At 41.4% G+C, this 15,550-nt stretch overlaps 1 pseudogene; it reads left to right on the forward strand.

Annotated features, from left to right (window-relative positions):
• The first annotated feature begins 12,733 nt into the window (after positions 1–12,733).
• LOC129890956 (5S ribosomal RNA) lies at positions 12,734–12,853 on the forward strand (annotated as a pseudogene).
• The last annotated feature ends 2,697 nt before the right edge of the window (positions 12,854–15,550 follow it).

The raw sequence follows: 15,550 nt of genomic DNA on the forward strand, positions 1-15,550 counted from the left end.
TGATGCCAAGGTCATTGGCAATGAATGTAACTGAAGCTCGATTATCGATTGTGCATGAGCATTCTTTTATATTTATGTATGGTGCATTGAATCTTATGTATGATCCATGTAATACTATTAATTTCTGGCTTGAGATGATTTAATTGTGATTGTGGAACTTATTAGAACTATGTATGTGAACTCTAGGTTGGGCTGATTTCTGTGCAGGTTGCAGTTATAGAGGTTCGATTTGGCTGAAAAGAGTTCATGTATATTTTTATATTTGCCTAATATTATTAGTTGGCTTGCTTAGTACCTTGTTATTTGGTACTCACTCCTTGCATCTACACGTGTGTAGGTTCCTAGCCCGAATAGTGAGTTTGAGTCATTTCTTTTCCTCTAAGGATTCGAGGTGACTTTGATAAGTAGTAGATTGTCGTCCGGCAATCGCCTTTGTCCCTTTTACTTATGCTTTTGTCTATTTGAGATACAAAGACATTTGATTCTTATATTTATCTTTCATTTTGTATTTACTAATGGCTTATAAATGTGACAACTAGATGTTGGGGATTATAGGAGCTTATTTAGGTCTTTCGCTTTTGTATACCTCGTATGATTAGTATTTCCTCATTATTTACCATATCAATTGGATTTTGGCTGACTTGTCATGTTGGGATAGGACAAATGCCATCTCACCCAATTTATGATCATGACAAAATGGTATCAAATTCCCAAGTTCATAGGTCTCACGTGTACACAAGCTAAGTCTAAGTAGAGTCTCCAGGATCAGTACACAAACATATGTTCTTATCTTTGAGAGGCTATGAAGATTGTTAGGAAACTTCCTTTTTATTCATTTTTTCTTATGGTGAGTGGTTACTTTTGCTAGTACTAAGTTTCCACGTGTTATTTTACCAGATGTAGAGGAACAAAATTTTTATCTCAGGTAGTAGAAGAAATCCCCAACAAGGAGTAGGGGTAGGGCCCAATCTAGAGGTCATGCGGAGTGGCACCAGGTAGAGGTCATGCCCGAGGAGCGGCACCACTAGATATTATTCTAGAGGGGTTTCTTGTCACACCTCAAGTTAAACCCTAGAAGTGACACGGCAATTGGAAAATCCAAGGACCCCAATTAAGCCTCTTAGCATACATCGCGTTCATAAGGTATAATAAACATAATGAACCAAGTAGAATATTAACTCACAACCATGAAAGTTTAGGAATTGAAAGGGATCTCAAAATATATGTCTAGGAATAGAAAGTTTAGGAATAGAAAGGGATCTCAAATCATATGTCCAAAACAGACTACATCAACTTCTATGTCTGTCACGACCCAATTCCATAGGTAATGATGGCACCTACTATAACCCACCAGTAAGTAAGCAAACCTGTCAACACGGAACTTCAAGTAATGTGTTTGAGAGAAGAACCTAAACAAGAGTGGAAAATTATAAAGATAGGCAAAAAGAATAAGCGGAAGTAAACCAAAACATGATATAAACAACTAAAGATCCCTCCCAAAAACTGAAAGTCACAAGTACAGAGCTGCTACTGAAATAAAAGATGAGTACAAGTCCCAAAAGTGGACCGAAAATATATACAACAATTGGCTAGTCTCAAAAGGCAAAATACGGGCCATCCATACTGAAGGAAACAATAATGATCCAAAAAAGCCAAGTGCTCACCCTAGCCTCCGAAGCTGAATAGAACAGGCTCAATCTATCCAAGGTGGTAGCTGATGCTCAGTCCTGCATCACAAAAGTAGATACAGAGTATAATATGAGTACCAAGACAATAGGAACCCAGTACGCATAGTAGGCCGAATGAGCAGAAAAGGTAAAAATAATATGAAAAAGAGGAATAGCCTAAATAGGAGTCAACATAAGCATCAAAAGGTAAAATAGTACTACATATGAGAACTACAGCTAACTATACCCAACTAGGCCCCCATAAGCCCAGCTGGGACACTCGTGCACAAGTTAAATAAAAACCCGAACGAACCCCCATAAGCCCGCCGAGTACACAGAATAGCTACAACTACCAAGGCTAGGAACTAAGAATCTGCGATGTCAGGAGCTGAAGTACTGTATCATTTCCAAACCCAGAATCTCTAAGAGTCAATTGATCTAGGGGTGACTTAGGGGTCAAGGCTGGTACTGGGACCCAAATGCTCGCCCAAATGTTTAAAGTGGCCAAGGCTGGAACTGGGTACCCGGATGCTTTCCATAATACATAAGTGCGGTCGAGGCCAGGACTAGGTACCCGAATGCTCGCTATAATACATTGGTATGATCAGGGCCGAGACTGGGTACCCAGATGCTCATCATACTAGCAAACCAATAGAGGCCGGGGCTGAGTACCCAGATGCTCTCTGATAATTTAGAACGAGATTGGGACTTGGTACCCAGATGCTAAAAGATAATTTATCCCATGATTCCAAATATTCTACTTCCCAACTAGAATACAGCAGTACCAAAAATCTTTTCTCAAATAAGTCAACTGATATGCCGCAAAAACTGGAACCGGAGCCAAAGTCAACAATCACGAAATTTAGTATTGCCAATGCATCAAGAAAGTCATGATTATACCAATTTATGGATGAGGATATTTTTAAGATCAAGGGTAATGCCTAACTAAGGTCAAACTACTAGTCACTAGCCCTCTACACCATTCTACAAGGATCTAAGTCTGTCGGAGCGATGCTAGGGCATCTAAAGAAATTTTACATCCTATATTAAGCCCAACATACTCCACAGTATCAAAAACATGCTCATTCAACTCTTCTTATAATACTAACAAATACCGACAAGATAATCATGCTTTTAAATATCCGAAAAACCCGATAGCAATCCTAAAGCATGATTCCTAACACCTAAAATATACAATCAAACTACCCAACCCAAATTCCAACTATTTCAACATGCTTTCACATATTTCATCTCAATATAAAAAAAGGTAAACCGTAGCCTACCTATAGGCTAAACACGAGGGCTCCAAATCACTATGTTGGAGCTTTTTCCTTTCCGAACTGCCTCAGAATACTTCTACACTGTCAAAAACAGAACCACGACATCAATTCGGTCATTTAGATACTAATTTTATAATTTTTGGAGATGGACCAATTTTGAGGTCTAAAATAGGAATTGTGGGACTCACATATAGAATTCTGGATTTGACCCCCCAAAATAGGTTTCAAACGTCACCTCGAGCTCACAAATAAGATTTATAACACAATTTGGGGTGGAAATTATACGAGATGAGCATGCAACAAAAACTCATAAATTCCAACTAAAAGACCAAAAATGGAAGCATCAAGATCAGCTAATTCCGAAGAAAAGAGACCTTTCCAACCAAAAAAATTACACTAAGATGATCCTTGTGAAAAACTCCACAATTTAGACTCAAGAATCACTCAAAACGGAGTTATATTGACCAAGATACACTCTTTAAAAATTTAACAAAATTTCATTCCGCAAAAGATTAAATTAGTAACTAAAAATGCATTTTTACCTCAAACAAAGCTTCTTTTCTTGTTTCTGAGATTACCACAAGATTTCTCACAAAATGCTCTTGAATTTAGACCCTTGAATAACCAAAATTGGATTTTTATAGGACAAGAAATAACTTCTCAAAGTTCTTCAAAAAATCATTCCAAAAATGGACACGGTTGCAAATAAGATCACATTGTTTTCCTGAATCAAATACTCCAAATCAGTTTTCAAGATCTCCAATGCGTTTTACATGAAAAATCTCATAAGTTTTCCTTTTGAATCACCCAATTTGGAGCTATATAACCCAAGATAAAGGGTTTTAAAGTTGGAGAAAAACCTAAAAATGGGTTGCACCAGCTGCTGCCAAAATTAGATTTTCGAAAATCCAAAATCTCCGATAGGGTGCTCGGGATTCGTTTGGAATTCGATAAAAATAAACCAGATATGCTACTCCACTAAATTCAACGTTCTAGACTCAATTAAACATTCAGAATTCCCATACGAGATCATTTTAATAGAAAGTGGATCCCATACCCAAGAGTCATTTTAAGCCATATTCTATAAGGGGCCTCGATATTAGTCTAGAAATTGCTAGTAGCACTGTTGGAATGACTATCGAGGCAATCGATACGAGTTTGGGGCCATTTGGCGCTTTTGACTTTAAAAGTTAGCCTATGGTTGACTTTGGTCAACATTCTTGGAAAACGCACTCAAATAAAAATTCTGATAGTGTGGTTAGTTCCAAAATGTCGATTTTGGTATATAAAGACCCTTCATTCTCTTTCCGATCAGAGCCCCAGGTTCATTGGTCTCGCTTGTACAGACTTAGTAGAGTCTCACGGATGGTTGCGGAGACATCCATAACTTATATTTGAGACGCTATAGGATGTCGTTAGGAATATTCTTTATATTTTATCATTTTGTGCAGTATTGTGTCTTATTAATTTTGTGAAATCTCATTTATTCCACACTTTTACAGGAATGGTTCGTACGTGCGGTACCACCGGTCGTGATAACACACCAAGGCCTGGCATGCCTAGAGGTCGTCCTCGTAGGACAGCTAGGGGAGCAGCACCAGCTCCTGACCCGGAGATAGAGCCGAAGCTGGTAGAGGAGCATTAGGACACTTATATTCCTACTCAGCCAAAGGGACCACCACTACCAGTACAGCCCCCAGCTGCACCAGTTATGACCCCAACACTATAGGCAGTGATTGTGCAGCTTCTCACAGCTATTGGGGTTGTACCAAAGGCCTCAACCCCAATAGCGGGTATACCAACACCGTGGGATCCGCCCTTCCAGCCAGCACCTGAGGTTCAGCTGCCTCCACCAGTTGTTGCACCCCACCAGTAGTTCTGGAGGGTGTGATGTCATTAGAGAATCAGAAGATATTACGGGTATTTCAGAGGCTGTCGCCCCCGATAATTTCTGGAGCCATTGATGAGGATGTCATGAAGTTCTTACTACCTGTCAGGAGAAGCTCCATTCCTTGGATCTTATGGAGTCTAGAGGCGCCAACTTTACTGCTCACCAGTTCAGAGAGCCAGCCAGACAGTGGTGGCACTCTTTTTGACATTCCAGGCTAGCTGGGTCACCACTATTGACATGGGCCCAGTTCTCATAGGCTTACCAAACTCGATACATCCCTAGGAGTATTAGGGACTGACTCCAAGATTAGTTTACTCGGTTGGAGCAGGTCCATATGATGATTGCAGAATATGAGGCCAGATTTCATCAACTTTCCCAACATGCCACTATGATTCTACCCACTGAGAAGGAGCGAGTATGATGTTTTGTATGCAGATTGAGACCTTACCAGAGGTTAGGGACCGAGCACTTGGTTTCTGCGATCCACACTTTACTGGATGTGGTGGATCATGCCCGCACAATCGAGATTATTCATCGTCAGGACCAAGGGGGCAGTGATAAAAGACCCATGCATCAAGGTAGCTATAGTGGGTCCCATTCTAGAGGCTATGATAGTTATGACAGGCCCCACCAGCGGTTTCTACAGGATAGGTAACAGCAGGGTCAGTCCAGTCTACCGATTCAGGCTATCCTACCAGCAGTTGAGGGTAGTCATCCCCATTTGAGGGGTTCCACCACAGGGCAGAGCTCAAGGGGATCAGGTATGCTTTCTTCCTACTGCGGATGAGTTATCATGGGTCGCTCATCTTCAGGATGCTTCGATTGTGCCTCACTGGAGAATTGGGATAGGGAGTGTCCCGACTGGGCTAGACCATTGGTAGTAGCACCACCTCTACCAAGAGGTATAAATTGGGGTCACGGCCGTGGCGATAGTCAGCAGAATATTCGGGAAGGTTCCCAGGGAGGCAGGTCAGGTGGTAGGGCGAATATTCGTGGGGGAGGCCGATAGGGCCACTTCTATGCTGCTCCGGCGAGGACTGAGGCTGGGGCATCAGATGATGTTATCACAGGTACTATCCTGATTTTTCAACAGACTGCTTCAGCATTATTTGATCCAGGTTCCACATCTGGGTATTGCTTATGAGTCACTTGAGGTCTCGTTGCATATTTTGACCCTGGTAGGGGATTCTTTAGTAGTGTATCAAGTTTGTAGATCTTGTACGATGACTATTCAGGGGAATGAGACTTGGACAGATCTTATTTTATTTGATATGCTGGACTTCGATGTTATTCTAGGAATGGATTGGCTATCCCCTCATCGTGCAGTTTTGGACTATTATGCTAAGACCATTATATTAGTTATGCTTGGTATTTCCTCGGTCTTGTGGCAGGGTATTTATAGTCGCTCACTGACTAGGATCATATCATTTATGCGAGCCCGGTGGCTACTTGGGTCCGGGTGCTTGGCGTACTTAGCATATGTCCATGATGTGTCCAGCTAGGCCCCTACTATTGATTCATTCCCTGTGGTTAAGGACTATAGTGATGTCTTTCTTACTGACCTACCTGGTCTACCCTAGAGAGAGATATTGACTTTGCTATAGATTTAGAGCTGGGAACTAAGCCTATTTCAATACCACCTTACCGTATGGCCCCCATAGAGCTCAAGGAGCTCATTGTGTAGCTTGAGGATCTTTTAAGTAAGGAATTTATTTGCCCGAGTGTGTCGCCATGGGGTGCACCCATCCTGTTTGTTACGAATAAGGATGGGACTATGCAGATGTGTGTTGATTATAGGCAGTTGAATAAGGTGACGGTGAAAAATTGTTACCCCATGCCTCGTATCGATGATCTATTCGATCAACTTCAGGATGCGACCCTATTTTCTAAGATTGACTTGAGGTCTGGCTACCACCAATTGCGTATTAGAGAAACCGACATTCCTAAGACTGCTTTCCGGACTCGCTTTGGCCACTGTGAGTTCCTTGTGATGTCTTTTGGGCTTACCAATGCCCCCGCAGCTTTTATGGACCTTATGACTCAAGTATTCAGGCCTTATCTTGACTCCTTCATGATTTTATTCATCGATGACATACTGGTATACTCGCGGAGTAGGAAGGAGCATGCACATCACATGAGGGTTGTGCTCCAAACTTTGAGAGATCGGCAGTTTTATGCTAAATTCTCAAAGTGCAAGTTTTGGTTGGAGTTTGTGGCATTTCAGGGAAATGTGGTGTCCAGAGAGGGTATTAGGGTGGATCCGACGAAGATTGAGGCTATTCGTGGTTGGGTTAGGCCCATATCTGTTATGGAGATTCGGAGTTTCATTAGATTGGCTGGGTATTATAGATGATTCATTGAAGGTTTCTCTACCATTGCATCCCCATTGACCCGTTTGACCCGCTAGGATGTTCCTTTTGTCTGGTCCGAGGAATGTGAGTCGAGCTTTCGAAAGCTTAAAGAGTTGCTTACCACCGCTTCTGTTCTAACTCTGCCAGTTAAGAAAGAGATATTTTTGGTATATTGTGATGCTTCTAGTGTAGGTGTTGGGTGTGTAATGATACAACGAAGCAGAGTTATTGCTTATACATCCAGATAGTTGAGAGTGCACGAGCGCAACTACCCCATGCATGACCTGGAACTAGCGGCGGTATTTTTCGTGCTCAAGATGTGGAGGCACTACTTATATGGAGTTTATTATGAGATATATATAGATCACCACAGCTTACAGTACATTATAAGTTAGAAGGATCTTAATTATAGACAGCGGCACTGGATTGAGCTACTGGCCAATTATGACATCTCTATCCTCTACCACCCTGGCAAGGCGAATGTAGTATCGGATGCCTTGAGCCGAAAGATGGGGAGTATAGGTAGTGTAGCTTACTTGTCTGTTGTAGAGCGACCCCTAGCCTTGGACATCCAGTATTTGGCTAATCAGATGGTCAAGTTGGAAATCTCAGATTCCGAACCGATTTTGGCTTTTATGGGAGCTCAATCATCTCTACTGGACCAGATTCATGGCCAGCAGTTTGAGGATGGAGCATTAGTAGAGCTTCGAGAGTTAATATTGTGAGGCGAGGGTGGACAAGATTCTATAGATTTGGATGTCATACTACAGTTCGATGGTGTCACGACCCAACCCCGTAGGCCGCGACTAGGGTCCGACCTGGACCCCCGTACACATATCTGTTAGTTGTGGTCACATTGAATCGTAAATAAGACAATATCATGTAATAGAGCCCTACCGGGCGATAACATTTTCATAAACCTATAGCCCTTTTCGTTTGTATAACAACATGACAGGGCACGCAAACCGACAAGGCCATCATAACATAATCACATATATCATATATCAGATAGACCCAGCTGAATCAAACTGACAAACACAACCCACATATACATGTCTGCAGACCTCTAAAATATAAATGACAACATATGGCGGGATAGGGCCCCCGTCGTACCCCCGAATGGACAAACTAATGTTATATATCAGTGGACAGTATTAAAAACTAGGCCCCGATACAGTGGAGCCTCTTCCAGCTGAGCTACATGGAATCCTAAGCTGACGGACTCCCAAAACCTGTATCTGTACCTGCGGGAATGAACGCATCCCCCCGAGAAAGGGGGTCAGTATGACATATGTACTGAGTATGTAAAACGTAATATAGTACAACTGGAGGTATATCCAAAATGGAGAAGCAGGGGAACCAATTATCAAATCAGAAACATTTACCAGTACTTTGTGAATCACAAAAACATGCATGCTCAAATTTTCAATATAGCCAGCCCCATCAGGGGTCAGGTGAATCATATATGTAGTATCAGTATCAGGCCCTGTGCCATCGCCACCTTATTACAACACATCAATATCATATATATACATACGTACCCAGCCCTCTAGTGAAGGGCTCGGTGGATAATGCAGTGAATTGCACAAATCTGATAAACGGCTCGAGACTCAGAGAAGAAGTGTTACAGTATACACGAGTAGAGTAGTGAGAAACCAAACACAGTTTAAATCATTATCCGAGACTCAACTATATAAGAGGACTAAGTTTATTGTTTAAGAATTCGAGTAACAGTATAGTCATTCTAGCTGCCCTCTAAGTGCCAATAGGGGCTACATTAATTACATCTCGAGGTTCCTAGACATATACCAAAGTAGGACTATTCACCTAAGAACTCCAGAGTATTCATCTTCGAATAATTTTATGACTAGGAGTCTTTATATTCATTAAGTCCTCAGTGTATAAAAGATTCAAGGAAATTAGCTTAACTATCATACAATCTTTAACATTCAGAATTGAATAAGGAGCATTCAAGAATGGAATTACTGTAGGCGTTATATCACTTCTTACTTACCTCTACGACATGCCAAAAGAAGAGAAGGGACAGGCTTCACATACCTCTTATGGACTTCCCTTAGTCGTGTTTACGTCGTCGTCCTCGAAACCTATTTAAAACGGAAATCAGGCGAGTATTAAAAACCTTAGATTTTTCAGCAACTTAGGCTACCCACTAGTATTCATAGCATTTATCCTCTCGCTTGCCTTCTCGACTAGTTCCTTAACTAGTTAAGGTGTTGACGGAAATCGAACAGCACCTCCCATATAATATGCCCTATCCGAATTTCCCAACCATGTCCTTAACACCTGAATACAACCAACAATACAACCAGCATCTCATATGTATATTACATGGCAACATTACACAATATAAACTCCTAACGACTCGCCCGAAGTTACGATACCAAAAGAGAGTTTCTAGTTTCTATTTTGCGAAACCTTTAACCGCACGAAGAGGGGGTTCGTGTGGATGTAACAAGAAGCTCCCCCACATCATTTATAGCACTCTTAGACCCTGAAACACTCCACAACACAACCAGCATCAGTCCCCACGCGCACAACACCTTACTTCGACAACTATTTAACTATAGCGATTCCAAATTCGTTTATTTCAAATGCCAAACTTTTCAAACCTTTTCCCCAACTTCCAGCAGCCTCTAAGGTGTGTAATACACCCTAATTTTACATCATAAACTTAAAATTAGAGGGGAAGAACTTACCTTTTCCGAAATTGGCTAGAACTTGCCGAAATCGCGCCTCGGAGTTTTTTTAGCGTGCTGAATCATCGTGGCAGCTTGCTGTCCGTTTTTTGGCTGCACCGAACTCTAATTTTATTCTACTAATACTTATATATTATCGTGGTATATGCTATATAATTAATTTACGGAACGAAATCGGGACTTACCTTATTTTTCTCCCAAGCCGTCGCAATTTTCTCCTTAGCTCTAGGGTTTGTTTTCTCTTATTTTTGGCTGAAATTTGAGGAACAAACTGAAGTATATGATTCATATACATACATATATGTGGCTGTAGGGTGTGACACATGTCATCCCCAAGAGGTGACACGTGTCCAGCCCCTATTGGGCCACCGTATCTACATGCTGAAGGAGGGGCTGCCACGTGGCAGTGGGGCCCACCTCCCCCAAGCAGGTGGGTCACCTACTTGACCCCAAGAATGTGGGTCACCTTCTTGCTTAGGTGCTGCCATGTATCACCCTCCCATTGGCTGCCCCGCGCAATTTGTTTTTCCTCCTCGTTGGTTCGTAATCTCGTTCGTAATCTCGTCTCACTTTAAGAGCCTATGAAACCCTTGCTATGTAAGCTTGTTATGTAATCAAGTAACTCACGTATGTAAGACTTCTAAATTAGTAGTTTACGTATATAAGTCGAGTCCTACGACTCGTTACTTGGCCTCCAACTCCTTTCGGCTTCTCTTGACCCTATTTCCAACCTTCCCTACCATGGGGTGTCACATTCTTCCTTTTTAGAGTTGTTCAATAGGGTCGTAAATTAAGTGGCTCACATACCAGCTTCTAAGTAACTTAAGGAACCTTCCGAGTTCAAAGATGTGGGATGTAACATCCTTCCCCCCTTTAGAACATTCATCCCCGAATGTTAAACAAAATCTCCTTTAGAACTTTATACAAATCGTAGGGAGATTCTTTTCGATCTTCTTAACACATACTTCCCTACAAGTACTTAATATACGTATTTCAGGAGTTAGGGTTACCTGTAAATATCGGTTATAGGTACGGATACTTGTATTTCATGTTCTTTTTAGTTCCCCGATCATCCTCTTTCTAGTTTTGGTTTTTCTATCGTATCTTGCTGGAAGGCACGTCTTTAGTCTACAATCTTCCAGTTTGCCGATCTAAGATGGCAATAGGTTTTGCCTCACAGGATTCCATCTCCTGGGCCTTATCTATGGAATATACCCTGGGTGGCTCCGTTATGAACATCCAATCATCAATTTGCACTCTGTATATCGATGTCGATTATCTGTATATCATTTCTGCCGACTCTGGGTTGTTAGTCAATAGTTTACTTAATCTTTTTTGGCCTACCGGCTTAGTCTTTTCCCCAACAGGGGGACTCATATACTCTGCCTTACAACATCTTGTAGGGGGGTCATCTGAATACCAGAACGGTAGCCCTTCTCGTAGGTAAACTCAATAAGTGGTGGACGATAGCCCTAGCTACACTTAAAGCCATCCTCATAAGCTCGCAATATATTTTCTAGTAGTTGATAGTATGCTCAGCCTATTCAGCAACCCACAAAAAATGTTGTATGAAGGCCTGTCGGTGCTCCTGACCTCTTCTTGGACTGATCTCCAGACATTAATCATAATTGAAGTCCCTCTATCTGAGATATTAGCTGGGGAAACCTCACGGAACCTTATTACCTTCTTGTCCTATAACTTCACCTAGTTCCAGCTGCATAGGTGGTTTTGTTTGAAAGCAAATGAGATGATTCGTTAGCCTTGTATAGTCCTTCTCACTCTTTTCAGAACTGTAATTGGCATTCCATCTTTTGGGTCCTTCTTCCCCTCATTTTTTTCCAATCCTTAGGGTTGGCTATCGAATAATGTTGCAGTCCCCTCATATGATGGCTCTCGTAGTCATTCTGTGCTTTGTCTAACATGATCTGGTGTTATTCCGAAAGAATTTTGGCATATAAGCTCATCATCTTGTAGTAACCAGCTAGTTCTGCCAGTTTTATTTAAACTCTTTCACCACTTTCCTTACCCCCACTTGTAACCCTCTAGACACATTACCCTGTGTCATTTTCTCCCTTACAAAATGATGAGAGGGTACAAGAAGTATCCTAGCGTTATCTCGTTAGTCCTCAAGTTTTACCTTGCCTTTTTCTCCCTTATCCTACATTTGATGTCGGGGGAGATCTTTGGACCAATCGTGGCCATGTATTATGTCACCCGTAGTATCAATTCCATCTCGATAGTTTGGCTTAACCTACTTTTGCATTTCTCGGTAGTTGATTGCAACTTGGGCTCCTTCGCCTGGGATAATAGTTGTGGGGACTCTGTAAGGTCCTACCACTCATTTACCCTACAATTTTACACCTTCTCGGCTAAGTATGTAGCCTTTGATCGAAGAAGAAGGGACTAATATCATTAATCCATAGGTAACATTTCCTTTAGAGCCATCTGTCGATGGAGTGCGAAGTGAGTCTTGTAGCCCAAGTCATATTATGGAATTTTCGACCTTGGATATTACCTCCTGTCATCCGTAAATTACATCAGCTGGTACCCTTACCTTTTGGGTTTTGCTTTTTCGCTCTCAGAGTTGGCTGCCAAGTGGTGTCTAAGTTCCCTCATCCACTGGCCCATATAGCCATTCTGTGGTTTTCCTCTTATTAACTGGTACTATGTTGAAGAGCTGTGGCATTTGAGTGCGTCGTCAATTAGCAATTAGCTAATCCTTCTTGTTTTGCTTAAGCCCTTGTTACAATTGCCTTAACGTATCTTATAATACTCTAGGTACACAATCTCATATCGTTTCTCCGTCGCTAGTTCAGATTCCTCCATCTCGCGCGATCACACCAGCACTAACGCATTAAGTTCCATCAGAATTTTGAAGTTAAGCGTGCTGGGGTGAGAGTAATATTGGGATGGGTGACCTCCCTGGGAAGTCTTCGTGTCGCATTTCATTGTAATCCTTGCCATAATGTGTGGGGCACTCGACTTAGCTCCAGATTTACCTCAGCGTTGTCTCGCGAGTCTTTATATTTTGCCATGTCCTTTCGTCTGTTATCTTGCATCCAGTATCGGCGTAGACCTTTAGCTCCATGATCCTTTATTCACTTTGTGTTCTCCTCATTTTCTACCACAGGAGGCTTTCTATTCCTTTTTCTTTGATTATTTATTTATTGCAACATCATTTGCGACTAACTCTTTAACCCACATTTTGGCTTTTGGTCTAGCATGCTGTCATTATCCTTCGTAATGTCTCTTAAGTTGATTGATATCCTTTCATGGTTACACTCTTTTGTTTTTATACGCAGCCTCCTTCTAGTGTTATGTTGTTCAGGGTCTCATTACAACTTCTTATCGCTGCCTTATGTAGCATTCTGGCTTCCATCCAATTATTGGTAGCTTCCGGACCTTTCTAACTTGGTTCGGCAAGATATCTTATTAAAGTTTAGACTCCCATCTCAAATATATTCCCATATTGATTGCTTTCACCTTACTTTTGCCATTTTCTCATTAACTTCCCCCCCTTTAGAGGGTACTCGTACTTTCCTCTATATTTGTACTTGTAGTCGTTCCAATTTCAATTAGGCAGTACTAGTATTCTGACGATAACTATTCCAGGTTTTCTTGAAGTAGTGGCTTTGTCTCAACCTGTATCCTTTGTTTCTTGGGATGAATGGAACTTGTGCCATTTATTCCTTAAGTTTGTCGTCCTCGTCCCGTAAGGGTTCTACTATTTTTGGGGCGACGTTGTGTACACGCATCATTTCTTTATATCTTAAGCTCCATACTCTTACAGCGTGCTCAACATAGGCTTTTAACTTAATCAATGTATACTAGGTGCACCTTACTAGTAATCCTACTTTATCCCTCTATAATTGTATCACACTGTTCAATTCATACTTACATATTGATATCCCTCTTTTAGTTCGTATTCAGTTCCTGACATCTCTTTGAGGTACTTCTATTAGAAGTTCTTTCCCCAATTAGTCGGTGGAGAACTATAAATTGTTATCATAAATCATTTTCCAACCATTGTTGGAAGAAATCAAAACCTCTTAAACATCACAGTACTTCTTTTAGTACTTGACCTACCTGGTCTCCTTCTGAGTTTATCCTCGAGCTATGAACAACTCATCTAATTTACAATTAGGAGTTGAGGGCTTGGTATTTTTGTCAAAAAGAGTGAAACTCATCCGCGGGACCTCTTACCCTTCATCCTGAGCCTTTTGTTTATATTCCTACAGTATAAATACGGCTGGAGATACAGTAGTCTGAACTTTACTACTTAAATAAGCTTTTGTTCCTCCGAAATAAAATTTTTCAAGTGAAAAGGGTGCCCCTTATTGGCGACCCTTTACTACTTAAATAAGCTTTTGTTCCTCTGAAATAAAATTCTTCAAGTGAAAAGGGTTCCCCTTATCGGCGACCTGAAGGATACCTCTTGCAGCTTTAGTTAAACACAGTAGGGGTACTTGGTATCAATTTCTCAGACATCTCGAAATTCTATGCTTCATTTCCTTTTCCCTATTCTGGGAAAATTTCGACAGAGTTTCCTCTACACTTCTTACTATCCCATAACCTGCACGCAGAAAACACTAACCATGCCTCACAGGGCCAACATATATATATATATATATATATATATATTCGGGTCATATCACCGCCGCACAGGGATTTCAATATCATCTTATATCGCAGCCACACAGGTCTTTCAACGTCAACAATAATATAAAAATACTGGACTTACCTCATATGTCCCACTTCAAACTGCATCTATGGCATTTCCTGTTTGCCTTCCTTTCAGGTTTCAACTTTACATTTCAATATTAGTTCAATACCTTACCAAACGGATATCTTCCGTGGCTTTACTTTACTTACCTGCATGCTTCGTAACTTTCCATATCGTCAATTACTTCCTTCGGTTGATGTCGTCCTTCTGTTAAGATCCAACGTTAGTATAAGGAATTTTCCTATGACTCGGATCTAAAGCACGATCTCAGATGTAGAATAAAGGTAACATCCTAAATGTCCTGTAGCTTCTTGTTTATAGATGTGGCGCACAACACATCAATAACCAAGACTCTACTAGACACGGTCTGCAGATAATCCAAGGATGAACTGCTCTTATACCACTTCTATCACGACCCAACCCCATAGGTCGCGACTGCGGTCCGACCTGGACCCCCCGTACACATATATGTTAGTTGTGGTCACATTGAATCATAAATAAAATAATATCATGTAACAGAGCTCTACCGGGTGATAATATTTTCATAAACCTATAGCCTTTTTCGTTTGTATCACAACATGACAGAGCATGCAAGCCGACAAGGCTGCCATAACATAATCACATATATCATATATCAGGTAGACCCAGCTGAATTAAACTGACATACACAACCCACATATATATGTCTGCAGACCTCTAAAATATAAATGACAACATATGGCAGGACAGGGCCCCCGCCGTACCCCTAAATGGACCAAACAATGTTATACATCAGTGGATAGTATTAAAAACTAGGCCCCGATACAATGGAGCTTCTTCCAGCTGAGCTGCATGGAATCCTAAGCTGACGGACTCCCAAAACCTATATATGTACCTGCGGGCATAAACGCAGCCCCCCGAGAAAGGGGGTCAGTACGACAT

The sequence above is a fragment of the Solanum dulcamara genome, chromosome 5 (assembly GCF_947179165.1).
Source record: "Solanum dulcamara chromosome 5, daSolDulc1.2, whole genome shotgun sequence".
NCBI classification, from domain to species: Eukaryota; Viridiplantae; Streptophyta; class Magnoliopsida; order Solanales; family Solanaceae; genus Solanum; species Solanum dulcamara.